The sequence below is a fragment of the Aquarana catesbeiana genome, linkage group LG03 (genome assembly GCF_042186555.1).
Source record: "Aquarana catesbeiana isolate 2022-GZ linkage group LG03, ASM4218655v1, whole genome shotgun sequence".
Classification (NCBI taxonomy): domain Eukaryota; kingdom Metazoa; phylum Chordata; class Amphibia; order Anura; family Ranidae; genus Aquarana; species Aquarana catesbeiana.
In genome coordinates, this window is record NC_133326.1 from 132,942,446 (window position 1) to 132,953,104 (window position 10,659).

The 10,659-nt window shown below is 49.5% G+C and overlaps 1 non-coding gene across 1 annotated transcript; it reads right to left on the reverse strand.

Moving 5' to 3' along the window:
* Nucleotides 1-10,355: 10,355 nt before the first annotated feature.
* On the reverse strand, nt 10,356-10,427 carry TRNAP-AGG (transfer RNA proline (anticodon AGG)). Its single transcript has one exon. It is a non-coding gene; the product is annotated as a tRNA-Pro (tRNA).
* Between the last annotated feature and the right edge of the window lie 232 nt (nt 10,428-10,659).

Sequence of the window (10,659 nt, forward strand, 5' to 3'; positions counted from 1 at the left end):
AGCATTGTCATATCTTCTTAAAAACCTATCTGTATAATTTCCGTTATGGTTTTTTGGTTTCTGTGCCATAGGTGAATGCATTTATTGAGGGGATTCTGAGTGGAAGTTTTGGCTAGCTCATCTGCGGTGATGAGCCTGTGCAGGTGTTCATCCAATCTTCGTTTTCTAAGGATTTGCTTGTTATTTTGAATTGTGCATTCATTACCTTTGAATTGAACTGTAATGCCCCGTACACACGGTCGGATTTTCCGATGGAAAATGTGTGATAGGACCTTGTTGTCGGAAATTCCGACCGTGTGTGGGCTCCATCACACATTTTCCATCGGATTTTCCGACACACAAAGTTTGAGAGCAGGCTATAAAATTTTCCGACAACTAAATCCGTTGTCGGAATTTCCGATCGTGTGTACACAAATCCAACGCACAAAGTGCCACGCATGCTCAGAATAAATAAAAAGATGAAAGCTATTGGCTACTGTCCCGTTTATAGTCCCGACGTACGTGTTTTACGTCACCGCGTTCAGAATGATCGGATTTTCCGACAACTTTGTGTGACTGTGTGTATGCAAGACAAGTTTGAGCCAACATCCGTTGGAAAAAATCCTAGGATTTTGTTGTCGGAATGTCCGATCAATGTCCGACCGTGTGTATGGGGCATTAGACTGTAGTTGCCATGAATTTTCACTTATAGAAAGCTTCCTTCTAGGTCTGAGACAGAGAGTACATTTAATATGAGGATACTTTGCTGAAGGTGTGATGCAATTCAAGAACCCTTGACCATTACCTTCTGCAGTAATACTTTTCCCATTTTCTAGGGAGACTGTTTCCTGCACTGAAATCTTTTTTTCAAAGATCAAAGTTTCTGTAAAGAAAGTCTCATCGCTGGTCATATGGATTGTTGCAGCTGAGTATATACACTAAGGACATGATAAACTACACTGAGTGACATTAAAAGTGAGTGACATTAAAAGTGCCAGTCTATGATGTGCCTGCAGTTTCCTTTGTGACTGCTTTACCTATTTCTCTTGTGGATGGCTCTCACCTTCCCTGTTCAGCTTTCCAGACCGAACAGTCCATTTCCAGGTACCAGTCTTTTTACAGTGAAAACATGCTTGGTGCCCTCATGCACCCTAAGAGCGTTCTCAGTATTTTCATATTTGCAGAGGCGGCTCTAGGCTTTGTGAGGCCTTGGGGAAAATTTAGACATGAGGCCCCACACACGCCCATAATGGATAAAAAAATTCAAGGTAAAAATGGCTGCAGAAAGATGCATTGATCTAGCACACAGGCGATCAGCACCACTTCCAGGGCACCCTCCTCACCCATCAGACATATGCAGCCAATTCAACATCTGTGACCCAGCAAAGTGACAACCCCTCTAGGATTTTCCCCTGTGCCTTGGGAGAATGGGAAGGGGGTGTCACTGAATCATTCCACATCCACAGAGGAAGGAAAGTGGGGGGATCCCATCGGAGAGAGAGAGAGGAGAGGGTAGAGGGTAGAGGGTAGAGAGGAAAGGGGGAGAGGGGAGAGGAGAGAGACAGGAGAGGGGAGAGGAGAGAGAAAGGGGAGAGAGGGGAAGGAGAGAGAGGAGAGGAGGGGAAGGAGAGAGAGGAGAGGAGGGGAAGGAGAGAGAGGAGAAGAGGGGAAGGAGAGAGAGGAGAAGAGGGGAAGGAGAGAGAGGAGAGAGGGGAAGGAGAGAGAGGAGAGGAGAAGAGGAGAGAGGAGAAGAGGGGAAGGAGAGAGAGGAGAAGAGGGGAAGGAGAGAGAGGGGAAGAGGAGAAGGAGAACAGGGGAAGGAGAGAGAGGGGAAGAGGAGAAGGAGAGAGAGGGGAAGAGGAGAAGGAGAACAGGGGAAGGAGAGAGAGGGGAAGAGGAGAAGGAGAGAGAGGGGAAGAGGAGAAGGGGAGAGGGGGAAGGGGAAGGGGAGAGAGAGTGGTCCCTAGCCCTGTCCGCAGCCCCTCCTGTGCCCTACTGTATGTCTAAGTCTACAGTGCCTGTCTGTGGGAAGCTGTGTGTGATGCTTGGTATGGTACCTTCCATGCCAGCAGGATGTTCATGATGGTCAGCAGCAGGCAGGGTCCGTTCTCATTTTGGGTGGGGACAGTGTCCTGCTCCTTCCAGAGGATCTGTTTGCTGTGAGATGGAGTGGTCCCTGGTCACATGTATCTTCCACCCGTCCTTGTTTTACGGCCCTAGTCAGCCTGTCCTCCAGTCCTGAGAGGTCTTTAGAGCTCTTCTCCCTCCAGGACTATCAATCCTTGCCAGCCTCGCTGCTCACCTTGCCCGCCAGGCCCAGACTGGGACAAAAAATAGACTGAGCGGTCCCTTCCCCTCTCTCCAGCCTGAGAGACCCCCCACAGCAGCCGGAGGGAAAGGAGGGGGGAAACTAGCAGAGGTGCCAGGGGGTGAGGGGGACAGAAAAAAGAACAGGAGTGCCGGAGAGCACTGGAGTGAAGCTGAGAGCAGCAGAAGGGGGGGCAGGAGTGTGGGGGGCAGGAGCACTGGGGGAGTGGAGAACACTAGGGAGCACACTAGCGGGAGCAGAGAGCCTGGCGGGGGCAAAGAGCATGGGGGTGGGGGGAGTTGGAAAGCACTGTGGGGGAGCTGGATAGCGCAGTGGCATGGGGAGCATGGGGGGGAGCCAGGGAGAAAAGTGGGGGCCGGAAAGCACAAGGGGGCAGAGAGCACGGGGGGAGCTGAAGAGCACTGTGGGGGGGAGCTGGAGAGCATGGGGTGGTGTAGAAAGCACAGGGGGAGCCAGGGAGCATGGGGGGGTGGAGAGCACTGGGGGGGTACTGGACAGCACAGGGAGCAGAGAGCACTGGGGAGCAGGTAGAACTGGGAGGGGCTAGGGAGCACGGGGGTAGCAGAGAGCTCTGGGGGGCTGGAGAGCACTGTTGGGGGGAGTCAGAGAGCACTGGGGGGAACCAGGGAGGACCAGAGAGCACTGTGGGGGGGGGGAGCACTGTGGGGGAGCCAGGGAGCACAGAGCACTGGGGGGGACCTGGGGAGCAGTGGGGGGAGGGGCATGGGGGAAGCCAGGGATCACAGAGGGGACCAGAGAGCATTGGGGGGAGCCAGGGAACAGGGGGAACTGGGAGGAACCAGGGAGCATGGGGGCAGTAAAAGTTGGATAGGAGGAGCGGCGGGGACAGCTGCATATGGAGGAATTGATCTTTCCATATTCTTTCTGCAGCCAATGACTGCCTGCAGAAAAAGCAGGCATTCAGCGGCTGCAGAAGGAATATGGAAAGATCAATTCCTCCATATGCAGCTGTCCCCGCCGCTCCTCCTATCCAGCCACACAGGAGGGCTGAACGGCCGGGCACTCACTCTCTGGGCAGTCGGCCAGGCTGCAGTAAGCGCTGGGATGGGATCCATCCACCGGAGCGCCTCCTTCCCCTTCACAGACAGTCATAGGGCAGCTGGATAGTTTCCGCCGCCTGGCCCGACTCCTGACCCGAATAGGCAGCTGGTCAGATGCGGAGAGGCCAGGTGAGCGGCGCGGGCTGAAGGATCAGCACAGCTGCATTAGGACCCCGCATGGACTTGCCTGGTGTGTCCTATGGCTGCCCGCACGCCTTTTACAGATGGCACCTGGAGCCAGTTGGTCAGTCCACATTAGTGATTGAGGCTGGGTTCACACTGGTCCGAGAAACGCTCCGACACTGGGAGCTCATGTTGCATGACGTGTGAAATTCAATGTTTCCCTATGGGAGCCGTCCTAACTGGTCCGACACAAGTCGTTCCGACTTTAAAAATGCTCCCTGTACTACTTTGGTCCGACTTTGATCCTACTTCAGCCCATTGACTATCATTGAAGTCGAACCAATGTCAGATCGCTGTCTCGCATGATCCAACTTCGGCATGCGACTTGTGCTCAGATGAGGGGGAACTTTGCGCCAAATTTTAAATAAAAAACCAGCATGGGTTCCCCCTCCAAGAGCATACCAGACCCTTGGGTTTGGTATGGATCTTAAGAGGAACCCCCTACGCCAAAAAAATGGCGGGCGGGTTCCCCCCAAATCCATACCAGACACTTATCCGAGCACGCAGCCCGGCCGGTCAGGAATGGGGTGGGGACGAGCGAGCACCCCCCCTCCTGAACCGTACCAGGCCGCATGCCCTCAACATGGGTGGATGGGTGCTTTGGGGCAGGGGGAGCCCTGCGGCCCCCCCACCCCAAAGCACCTTGTCCCCATGTTGATGAGGACAAGGGCCTTATCCCGACAACCCTGGCCATTGGTTGTCGGGGTCTGCGGGCGGGGAGCTTATCGGAATCCGGGAGCCCCCTTTAATAGGGGGACCCCCAGATCCCAGCCCCCCACCCTTTGTGAATGAGTATGGGGTACATCGTACCCCTACCCATGCACCTAGGGAAAAAAGTGTCAATGAAAAAACACAGTACACAGGTTTTTAAAGTAATTTATTAGGCAGCTCCGGGGTCTTCTTCCGACTTCGGGGGTCTTCTTCCGACTCCGGGGGTCTCTCCGGCTTCTTCTCCCAGGGTCTGGATCTTCTGCCGGCTTCTCGGCTATCTTCTGTCGCTCTTTTGCTAGCGGTGGCCCGGACATCTGGATCGTCTTCTTCCCTCTTCTCTTCCAGAGATGTTGACACGACGCTCTCTCCGGCTGTAATGCTGTCTGTGCGCTCCGCTATGACTTATATAGGCGGTGACCCCGCCCCCTATGACATGACAGTCCCGGGGAATGCTGGGACTGTGCCGTCATAAGGGGGGTGGGGTCACCGCCTATATAAGTTCATTGCGGAGCGCTCAGAGAGCATTCCAGCTGGAGAGAGCGCCGTGTCAACATCTCTGGAAGAGAAGAGGGAAGAGGACAAGAAGGCAGAAGGCAGAAGGCAGAAGTCCGGGCCACCGCTAGCAAAACAGCCGCAGAAGATAGCGGTGGAGCCAGCAGATCAGGACACCGGGAGGAGACGCCGGAGAGACCCCCGAAGTCGGAAGAAGACCCCAAAGTCAGAAGAAGACCCCCGAAGTTGGAAGAAGACCCCGGAGCTGCCTAATTAATTACTTTAAAAACCTGTGTACTGTGTTTCTTCATTGATACTTTTTTCCCTAGGTGAATGGGTAGGGGTACGATGTACCCCATACTCATTCACAAAGGGTGGGGGGCCAGGATCTGGGGGCCCCCTTATTAAAGGGGGCTTCCGGATTCTGATAAGCCCCCCGCCCGCAGACCCCCGACAACCAACGGCCAGGGTTGTCGGGAAGAGGCCCTTGTCCTCATTAACACGGGGACAAGGTGCTTTGGGGCGGGGGGGCCGCAGGGCACCCCCCTGCCCAAAAGCACCCACCCCCCCATGTTGAGGACATGCGGCCTGGTACGGTTCAGGTGGGCTCGCTCGTCCCCACCCCCATTCCTGACCGGCCGGACTGTGTGCTCGGATAAGGGTCTGGTATGGATTTGGGGGGGGACCCATGCCGGTTTTTTATTTAAAATTTGGCACGGAGTTCTCCCTCAAGATTCATACCAAACACAGTGCCAGGCATTGGCGGGGATCCAACTCAGATCCCCGTTCATTGAAAGTCGGACACATGCCGGCTTTATGTCGCAGGTCAAAGTCGGATCCAAAGTAGGACGGCTGTCGTGTCGCACCAGTATGAACCCAGCCTGAGCACAGGTAAATTAGGCGGCAGCAAGGCCCCTGTGAGGCCTTTGGCGGCTGCCTAATTTGCCTAATTAAAGAGCTTCCTCTGCATATTTGCCTTCCTTCTGTTATATTCATCAATTCATTATGGTTGTTTTTAATAGCACATAGTTCTTCTATGATATTTAGTTTGGCATTCACATGTTCACACATTTCCTTGTCTTTTTCTAGCCACATCTTTTATAGCTTACGTAGCAGATATAGTTTACTGTTTAGGTTTGAATGCTCATGCAGTTTTTGTAGTGCGATCAATATACCTTTAGCTATAGTTTCTTTTTTTTTTTTCTTTATGTGGATAAGCTGATCATCTTCCACTAGCAGAATTATGATTGCTTTTGCTTTCCCATTCTTCCATGAGTCCATTAATGGGTCTGTCTGTATTCAGTACCTGCCACGAGTCATCTTTGCTTACCATTTCCAGCTTGAACTTCCACAGCTGGAAGTTGGTATTGTTGAGCTTTGTGATTGCAAACCTCTCATCTGAGCAACTTGCCATTTTTCAGCAGCTTAGATATAGCACTATCCCGCTTGTAGTATTCTGTTTAGTGCCTAGGCCAATAACCCGTTGGTTGTGTGATGAAGCACTGAGATCTTGAGGAATGTAGAATTCAGCTTTAGTTGAATAGGAGAACAGCATTACAGGAGATAGCAGAGAAAAAAAAAAACGTTCTTCTTTTGAAGAATATGCATGCATATATAAACAGATAGACACCTGTATATCAATATAGCACCATCTATAGTTTGGAGCGCGTAGTATATGCTGCACTTCCAACAGTTAAAACTGTCCCATACTCTTCTATAAAAAAGAAAAAAAATACGTTTTGTCTAAAATTTGAATTCCAACCATGGCACTACCTGCCTGGAGTTTACATGTTCTCCCGGTGCCTGTGTGGGTTTCCTCTGGGTACTCTGGTTTCGTCCCACACTCCAAAGACATGCTGGGAGCAACGCTGTATCCTGGCCTAGGCCAACAAGGCCCAGGCCTAGGGCAGCACTTTACAGGAGGGCAGCACAGAAAGAGTCCCCGCCGGCTTGCGCTGTTAGCGCTAGTCTTATGTGGCGGACTGGGCTGAGAGGCAAATTAGTCTAGCGCCCCCATAAAGCGGCCGCACTGCTTCCAGTATGCGGGATGCCGACATTCCTCAACTGTGGGGGGAGGGAGCAGCTTCTAATTTTGACTGTCCCATCATCCTGGACCACAAACCTTCCTCACTGTGCTATATGTTTTCTGCTGCACCATTGGCATGGTTATATTTTCTTAGTGCTCTCCATAAAATTATCAGAAATTTGTGCTTAAAGTAGAACTATAGGCAACACTTTTTTTTTTTCATTTTGGATAGAATAAGGGAGGGTTATAGCCCCTGTCAGTTTATTTTTTTACCATCCCTGTCCCATTGCAGAGATTTCCTTTCACTTCCTGCTCCATAGCCAAACAGGAAGTGAGAGGAAATCTATGCAAATTAAGGGAATCCATTGCCGCCCCCCCCCCCCCCCCGGCCCTCAGCACTAGTGTCCCCAATCAAACGTTTTCTGGGCGGGTCTTAAATGGCAAGGGGTGTGGCCTTGACAGGAAGGGGTGGGTCATATTTAAATTAGGGGGTGCATGAGTTTAGTCAGGCCTAGGGCAGCACAAAACCTAAATACGCCACTGGCTGGGAGATTATTTGGCTCCTGTCTAAATTGGCCCTAGTATGTGTATGTATTAATATAAGTTAGGGACCTTAGATTGGAAGTTCCTTGAGGGCAGGGACTGAATGCGCAATATACAGTGGGGACAGAAAGTATTCAGACCCCCTTACATTTTTCACTCTTTGTTATATTGCAGCCATTTGCTAAAATCATTTAAGTTCATTTTTTTCCTCATTAATGTACACACAGCACCCCATATTGAAAGAAAAACACAGAATTGTTGACATTTTTGCAGATTTATTAAAAAAGAAAAACTGAAATATCACATAGTCCTAAGTATTCAGACCCTTTGCTCAATATTTAGTAGAAGCACCCTTTTGATCTAATACAGCCATGAGTCTTTTTTGGGAAAGAAGCAACAAGTTTTTCACACCTGGATTTGGGGATCCTCTGCCATTCCTCCTTGCAGATCCTCTCCAGTTCTGTCAGGTTGGATGGTAAACATTGGTGGACAGCCATTTTAGGTCTCTCCAGAGATGCTCAATTTGGTTTAAGTCAGGGCTCTGGTTGGGCCATTCCAGAACAGTCACGGAGTTGTTGTGAAGCCACTCCTTTGTTATTTTAGCTGTGTGCTTAGGGTCATTGTTTTGTTGGAAGGTAAACCTTCGGCCCAGTCTGAGGTTCTGAGCACTCTGGAGAAGGTTTTCGTCCAGGACATCCCTGTACTTGGCTGCATTCATCTTTCCCTCTATTGCAACCAGTCGTCCTGTCCCTGCAGCTGAAAAACACCCCCACAGCATGATGCTGCCACCACCATGCTTCACTGTTGGGACTGTATTGGACAGGTGATGAGCAGTGCCTGGTTTTCTCCACACGTACCGCTTAGAATTAAGGCCAAAAAGTTCTATCTTGGCCTCATCAGACCAAAGAATCTTATTTCTCACCATCTTGGAGTCCTTCAGGTGTTTTTTAGCAAACTCCATGCGGGCTTTCATGTGTCTTGCAGAGGCTTCCGTCGGGCCACTCTGCCATAAAGCCCCGACTGGTGGAGGGCTGCATTGATGGTTGACTTTCTACAACTTTCTCCCATCTCCCGACTGCATCTCTGGAGCTCAGCCACAGTGATCTTTGGGTTCTTCTTTACCTCTCTCTCCAAGGCTCTTCTCCCCCGATAGCTCAGTTTGGCCGAACGGCCAGCTCTAGGAAGGGTTCTGGTTGTCCCAAACATCTTCCATTTATGGAGGCCACTGTGCTCTTAAGAACCTTAAGTGCAGCAGAAATGTTTTTGTAACCTTGGCCAGATCTATGCCTTGCCACAATTCTGTCTCTGAGCTCTTCAGGCAGTTCCTTTGACCTCATGATTCTCATTTGCTCTGACATGCACTGTGAGCTGTAAGGTCTTATACAGACAGGTGTGTGGCTTTCCTAATCAAGTCCAATCAGTATAATCAAACACAGCTGGACTCAAATGAAGGTGTAGACCCATCTCAAGGATGATCAGAAGAAATGTACAGCACCTGAATTAAATATAAAATATATGAGTGTCACAGCAAAGGTCTGAATACTTAGGACCATGTGATATTTCATCTTTTCTTTTTTAATAAATCTGCAAAAATGTCAACAATTCTGTTTTTCTGTCAATATGGGGTGCTGTGTGTATATATATATATATAAAATGTTTGGGGGTTCCAAGTAATTTTCTAGGAAAATAATATGATTTTTCTTTTTTTTTTTTACATGTAGGAGAGGATTGTCAGAATTGTCCCAGTATGGAAGTGGTAAAGATGAGTTCCGCCCCCCATGATAAAATTAAAAGTCAGAAGCTATCCACCCCCCTACCCCCTGAAAGGTGCCAAATGTGGCACCGGGGGGGGGCAGATAAGCAGAGGCTCCACTTTTGGGCAGAACTCCGCTTTAACCGATTCCTGACCAGCCGCCGCAGTTGTACTGCGGCAGGTTGGCTCTCCTGCACGAATCGCCATCATTGTATGTTGGGTGTGTACATGGTAATTTGTTGGTGCCTGCCCATTTGCTGGCGGGGAAGCCAATCTACAGGTCTGGCAGACTCGATGTCCCCCCCCCCCCCCACGAGATTGCTCCACAGAGAGGCAGAACAGGGATCTGCCAGTGTAAACAAAGCAGATGCCGTTCTATCAGGGGAGTACAGTGAAATCGTCTGTTCCTAGTGATCAGGAACAGCGATCTCTCTGTACTCAGTCAGTCCACTCCCCCCCAGTTAGAAAGCACCTCCCTAGGGAAAATGTAACCCTTTGATTGCCCCTAGTGTTAACCCCTTCCCTGCCAGTGTCATTTATACAGTAATCAGTCCATATTTATAGCACTGATCGCTGTATAAATGTCATTGGTCCCAAAAGTGTCATAAGTCTCCAAGCTGTCCGCCGCAATGTCGCAGTTGCGCTAAAAATCACAGATCAAAAAAAAAAGAAAAATAATAAAAATGCCATAAATCTATCCCCCATTTTGTAGACACTTGGGATTTTTTTTTTTTTTTTACCAAAAATATGTAGAATACATATTGGCCCAAACTGAGGAAGAAATTAGTTTTTTTACTATTTTTGGGGGGGATTTTTAATATGGTAAAAAGTAAAAACATTTTTTTGTTTTTCAAAACTGCACAAAAATAAAAATAGCAGAGGTGATCAAATACCACCAAAAGACAGCTCTATTTGTGGGGAAAAAAGGACATCAATTTTGTTTGGGTACAGCATCGCACGACCGCAATTGTCAGTTAAATGACGCAGTGCTGTATCGCAAAAAATGGCCTGGTCATTAAGGGGGTAAATCTTTCCGGGGCTGAAGTGGTTAAACAGGCTCTAGTATTATACACAGTGAAAAGTGGGGATGTATAGGCAGAGCATGTTGCTGGTCAATAGATGTACACCTTATAGTGAGAACTACACCCAAGGAGGAGAGGACTCCACATTCAAATTAGCTTTATTGGCAGGACCACATACATGTTAGCATTGCCAAAGCACATCTTCCCAGGACACTTGTAAATGGTACCCAGTGTTTACTAATAAAATAGCAAAATAGGGCTCGTCCGGGATTTGAACCCGGGACCTCTCGCACCCTAAGCGAGAATCATACCCCTAGACCAACGAGCCACATGGTTACAACTTGAGGCGGTCCAATCAGAGAGCTCCTCCATACAGCATACTACAGACAGCTGGTAACTATAGATAGATTTTCCTGTCATTTTTCCCCATTTATAGCCAACAACTAGATGTGTGTGTCATGTGATCCCGGATGTTGGGGATCCCCTGGTTAGGATATGGGGTGAGCCCTCCTGAGCTCGTCTACATCTTTCATCAGAAGCCTGCACGGATAAACTCCTCC